The 6,080-nt window shown below is 43.1% G+C and overlaps 1 pseudogene; it reads left to right on the top strand.

Moving 5' to 3' along the window:
* Positions 1-397: 397 nt before the first annotated feature.
* Positions 398-2,231, top strand: LOC111075666 (annotated as a pseudogene).
* Positions 2,232-6,080: the final 3,849 nt, after the last annotated feature.

Genomic DNA, 6,080 nt, shown 5'->3' with positions numbered 1-6,080 from the left:
TCTTCTAGGACGATTGACACAATGCAACATTGGTCCAGAATATTTCTTTTAGCTTTGTTGAGCTATTAAGCGTTTTTAATAGCTATTGATTTTTATTGTTAAGCTAGCGATCTTTTTCACTAGCTGTTGCAATTTTTTTAATGATTAAAGTCGTTGGTTTTAGTTGAATATATTCAGTTTATTAGTTGCGTGGTATAGCGGCCTGGCAACGATCAATATTGTTTGTGTGGATAGATAGGCGGACCGAATTACCCGTGCCTTAATGCAAGCGAGAGAGAGAACGAAAGAAGCGATGGAAGCTCGGGCTGCTGCTGAGCCGAGCACGAGCGATAGATGAAGAGAGAGAGAACAGCATAGATGCTGCAGCTGCAGTAGTAAATGAAGAAGGAGATATAAAGAAGCGAAAGAACGGCCGCTGCCGTGAGTAATTATAATCGGTTACAAAATTGATATGCAGTGGGCAATGCAAATAGCAAACAAACTTGGAATTACGTTAATTTGCTCCACTGGCTATTTTGAGGAATTTATTGGGGAATATCAGGCTGGGAAACCAGACAAGCTTTGTTATTGAATCTGCTTTTATACATGTACTCAGTCAGTATATTTGGAAGTGAGGTTATGATTTATGTGGAATTTTTAAATATTTTATCACCACATTTTTATACCCGTACTCAAAAAAGAGTTAAGGGGTATATTAGATTTGTGGTAAAAGTGGATGTGTGTAACGCAGAGAAGGAAACGTTTCCGACCCCATAAAGTATATATATTCTTGATCAGCATCAATAGCCGTTTGTCTGTACGTCTTGATGAGCACCTAGTTCTCAGAGACTATAAGAGCAAGAGCAACCAAATTTTGTTTCCAGACTCACGTGATATCACACTGCTACAAGTGTATTTCAAAATTTCACCCCGCCTCCTTCCGCCCCACACAAAAGACGAAAATCTTTGGCAGCCACAATTTTAAAGATACGATAATACTGAAAGGCAGTATCGTAAAGAATGACCATATCTGCTGAATCTGAATCAGATCGGATCATTATTATAGCCAGAACGAAGAAATTAATTTTCAGTTGCTTCCCCCGCCTCCCCCCCGCCTCCCCCCCGCGTTCAGTGCGCGAGCGCCCTCTGGCGGAGAAGATGTAGAATTTAAATGGTACATGTAGAATCTACATGTTAGATTTTAGTATTTTGAGTTATTCTTTTTCTTTTTATTACAGCTTTGACACTGATGAAGAGTTCAAGAAACGCGCTTAAAATCGAGTGGTTTCCTTGCAAAGCGGTGAACCAAACTCTAGAAAAGCATGGCAGCTTATTTGTGATGTTTCGCGAAAAGAAAATGCTTGAACAAGATGAGGGCTGTCAAATTATGTGGTCAGACGAAGACAGGAGTGGCGTACCTCTAACGATCGTGAAATCGGTTGGTGGCTTCACATATGATACTTCTGATATGGCTGCTATACGCCACCGCATAGAAGAGGAGCATTGTACTTGGATAATTTATGTTGTAGACTCCGGACTAAGTACACATTTTAATACAATTTTTAAAGCAGCGGAGCGTTGTTGCATTTTAAATCCAACCGTCCACCGCGTACAGCATGTACAGTTCGGCGTGGTTCTTGGTGAGGATGGAAAGAAATTTAAGACCCGTTCCGGTGATACCGTTAAACTATCAGATTTGCTTAATGAGGGAATAAAACGTTCATTGGAACAGCTGTGCAGTCGAGGACGCGAAAAAGTTCTCACAATTAAAGCACAAGAGGCATTGGCGTATGGCTGCATAAAGTATTCAGATTTATGCCACAACCGTATAAGTGACAACGTGTTTTCATTTGACAAGATGCTAAACGCCCGCGATAATACTGCAGTCTATTTATTGTACACATACACACATATTGGAAACAAATTTGGATACAGTCGAGATTGTTTTGAATCACGAAAAGGAATGGAAGCTGGCAAAAACCCTTTTAAAGATGCACGACATATTGGTGAAGTGCTCGAAGGACCTTTTCTCTCATTTTCTTTGTGAGTTTTGCTATGAGGTATGCACTGTATTTACAGAGTTTTATGACAGTTACTATTGCATTAAGAAAAACAAGGATGGTGAGATATGTAGTGGAAATAAATCGTTGTCGAATTTTAATGTGCGAGGCAACTGCAGCAGTATTGCGTCAGTGCTTCCATATACTAGGACTAAAACCAGTTTCTAAACTCTAACTTTTGCAGGAAGGAAAATGTTGTTATTTAAATATACATTAATTATATTAATGGCATATTTTTTAATAATATTAATTAATTGAAATATTCTAAATCACTATGATGAACTATTAAAATAAAAATCGATGATGTTTTTCTACTGATTAATAACTCCACTGCTCCACTGTGCCTCATTCAACGATCTCAACTTTGATACATATTTTCATTTACAGAAGTGTTCGGCATTCACATGTTTTGCAGTGCTGTTCTGTATGTAAAACCAAGATGCGACATCAGAACAAATTCTATTTTAATTTTCGTTCGATGCTACTTCGATTTGAATCGATTCGTACTTCAACTCGTTTTCGTCCTACAATATTCATTTCTTGGGCGTGATACAGCAAATTGTTGCTCATTAACTTATGCCCACGAAAAATAGTTGTTTTTTTTGCTTTCTTTGTACAGAGTTTTGGTCTTGGTCCCGGATAAAATATTCCTCTTCATGCCCGAGACTTACAATTTATTTTTGTATTGGGCATTCTGTTTTAAGCCATTCCATTGGGCACGGAATCGAAGCATAGGTGAACTTTCTTTCTACAGCCGGGGTCTACATCCACTCACATGTTCTATTACGTTTTTGTTCGCAGACAACAAACACGAAGAAACTCGAAGGCATAATCGATTTTCACTGAAAAAAATTAATTCAGTTAAAGAAAAATGTTTTGCGCCAACCAAAAGAATCTTGAAGGAACGTCGTGCGTCGCTTTTGTGGCCGCGACTCTGCTTTAATTCCCGTACTTAGTCAGTATATATGGATGTGAGGTTATGATTTATGTGGAATTTTTAATATTTTATAACCACATTTCTGTCGACGCGTCTGGGCACAGTTAAATCCCCGGAAGACATAGAAACGTCCCTAGAGACCCTATACAAGGAATGCGGATGCGTACCACCCTCGAGAACGCAAAAGAGGACCAAAGCACTCTGGTGGAACCGGGACTTATCGCTTCAAAGAAACAAGCTCAAAGAATTCTTCAAAATCGGCAAACTGGCGAATGTTGAGATAATCAATGAGGAATACAAAACCCTACTCAGGGAGGACAAGAAGGAAATGTGCAGGGAACAAAGAAACTCGTGGAAGAACTTCTGCTCCAATATCGAGAAAGTCCCAGAAACGGCTAGACTCCGGAAGTTGATATCAAAGCAACCTACCATACAGAGTCAGCTGAAGCGAAATGACGGACAGTGGACTGAGAGCAGTGAAGAAGCCCAAACAGCACTAATGGAAGCTCACTTCCCAGGATGCACCGAGGTTGCTGACGATACAGCGCATCAGGACCTAGCAACTGAGGAACAGCACCCTCCAACAGATCTCATATCGTCTAAGAGAATCCACTGGGCTATAGACTCCTTTGCGGGTACAAAAGCACCTGGACTAGACGGTATATTTCCGGCCATGCTACAGGTGACCAAAGACGTGATCACCCCATGGCTCTCTGTAATATACTCAGCTTGCCTGAGCACAGGCTATATCCCTTTCCAATGGAGGACCTCGAAGATTGTCTTCCTTCCAAAGGCAGGAAAGTGCAGCCATATGAGCCCCAAGGATTATAGACCGATAAGACTCACCTCGTTTCTACTCAAAACACTAGAAAAGCTGCTGGATCTACACATCAGAAACGATGTAGGGGGGCGAATGTCAACCAACCAGCATGCCTAGACCAAAGGGAAATCGGTAGAAACGGCACTGCACTCGATAGTAGCCACCATCGAAAATGCCCTTAAAAATAAGAAGTATGCTCTAGGAGTGTTCGTAGACATATCCGGAGCATTTAATAACGTGAATACCAACGCAATAATGGACCGCCTAGAAGCGACCAACACGCATCCCGCAATCAACCTCTGGATAAAGAACCTTCTAAGGTGTAGACGGGTGTACTCAGAATGGGGCACCGCTTCCTTAGTGAAAGGGGCACACAGAGGCACACCTCAGGGTGGGGTCCTCTCGCCCCTCCTGTGGAACTTGGTGGTCGACGACCTACTAAAGAGATTCGAAAGGAGAGCCCCAAAAATAACAGCTTATGCTGATGACATAAGCATAATTATTACGGGAGTATGTCCATCGACTCTAAGCTCCATAATGGAATCAACACTCAGGGAGATATGTGAGTGGGCGGGAAAAGTAGGACTCAGTATCAACGCGGACAAGACGGACCTCATCCTCTTTACCAAGAGATACAAGGTACCGGCATGGATCCCCCCGAAAATTGAAAACACCAGGCTGACCCCGAAAACACAAGTCAAATACCTCGGCATAGTACTGGACAGCAAGCTGGCGTGGAGACCCAAATGTAGTGGAAACGGTGAAGAAGGCCCCCATTGCGCTATATGCATCCAAGAAGATGCTTAGCAGTACATGGGGCCTATCACCTGCTGTAATGCACTGGATCTACATTTCGGTGGTGGGACCGACTTTGCTGTATGGAGTCTTAGTGTGGTGGCAGGCTACGGAAAAAAAGACATTGTTTTGCTAATGAGCTTTTTCAGTAGTGTTGTTTTGTAAGGCATTAAAAAGACGATGATTTTTCAGTTAATTCTTCACAGTTTACTGGAATTAAGTTTGTATATATAGGTTTTGTATTGATAAATAGCGAAAGGTGTGGATTTGCTAGCGAGAGTTTATGATGGGTCGATTGAAGACGCGTGGCCGGTTCAAGACTCTTGAAATACGTTTAATTACGGTGGTGATTGATATTGAAGTGTCTTCTGCTTTCTCTGACGAGGCTGCCCCACAGCGGCTGACGAACGCCGACAGAGAGCAAAGAACCAGATAGTGCATAAGCAAAGCGAAACAAAACGGTGATAAAGAGAGGGAGTAACATTAAGAGATGTTACATATGGTCAACTGCTCTTTGTGCTGCCATGGGCCGGCGCTTACCCGAACATACTCCCCGGGGCTTTAACATCCTTCTTTGGCAGCATTGTTGTTCTATTGTCTTCAGCACCGCTACTCCGGACTTTATGTCTGACCCTGTGCTGGGTCGAGCGAGGGGCCACTTCAGATGAGCTAACTGAAAATAGAGAAGGATACTCGGCAGGATCGTGAACGACATTCACCTTGCTGATGGCCTGATTGAAGGCAGTTGGTGCATAGCGATAGCTTCTTAGCTTCCTGGAGCCGAAGTCGAGGAGAATAGTTGCTGAACTGAGAACATCGATATATCGAATGTCCGGTATCGCCGCAGAGCGCGCAGGCAATCGGCTTTAATGTAGTTGCAACTAGTCAGTGTTTCCGATTGCTATTAACGTACATGTCCTTAGCGTGCTCCTGAGTCTCCAACCTCTGGCATCTCTGCTCCAGAAAAGCGGTAAATTGCTGGCTTGTGGGTATGCTATCCATTGACGAGCATTCCTCCCACTTGGCTTGTGTGGCGCTGTCCACTTTCTGTAGCAGACTATGTATCAGAATGCAGTCAGCAATCTGCTCCTTTGTCCCCACACTCTGCAAAACCCGCAGATTGGCATTTACAGTATCTGACAATGACCGGAGTTGGGACACAGACGAGGTCTCAATACGCTGCACACCCAGAATGTCGGTGATATGTGCCTGAAATATTAAACGCTTGTTATTGAATCGTTTGTTAAGAAGGTCTAGGGCGATGGGATAGCTGGCGTGGCTGAATTCTGGCGAAGAAATTGTGTCTAGAGCTGGTCCTTTCAGGCAGGATCGTAGGTGCTGCAGCTTCTCCACATTCGTTAGGTCAGAATCCTTGTCAATTATGGAGGCAAACATGCCCCAAAACCCCACTGAATTCGGGAAGCTTTAATTCCGGCAGCGAGGCCGACTCTGCACTATGACTGTAGCTGGGGCCTCTCCAACATGGTCC

The sequence above is a fragment of the Drosophila obscura genome, unplaced genomic scaffold, assembly GCF_018151105.1.
Source record: "Drosophila obscura isolate BZ-5 IFL unplaced genomic scaffold, ASM1815110v1 contig_58, whole genome shotgun sequence".
NCBI lineage: Eukaryota > Metazoa > Arthropoda > Insecta > Diptera > Drosophilidae > Drosophila > Drosophila obscura.
Note: the sequence above shows the minus strand (reverse complement) of the source record. Positions and strands in the feature narration are given on the sequence as shown.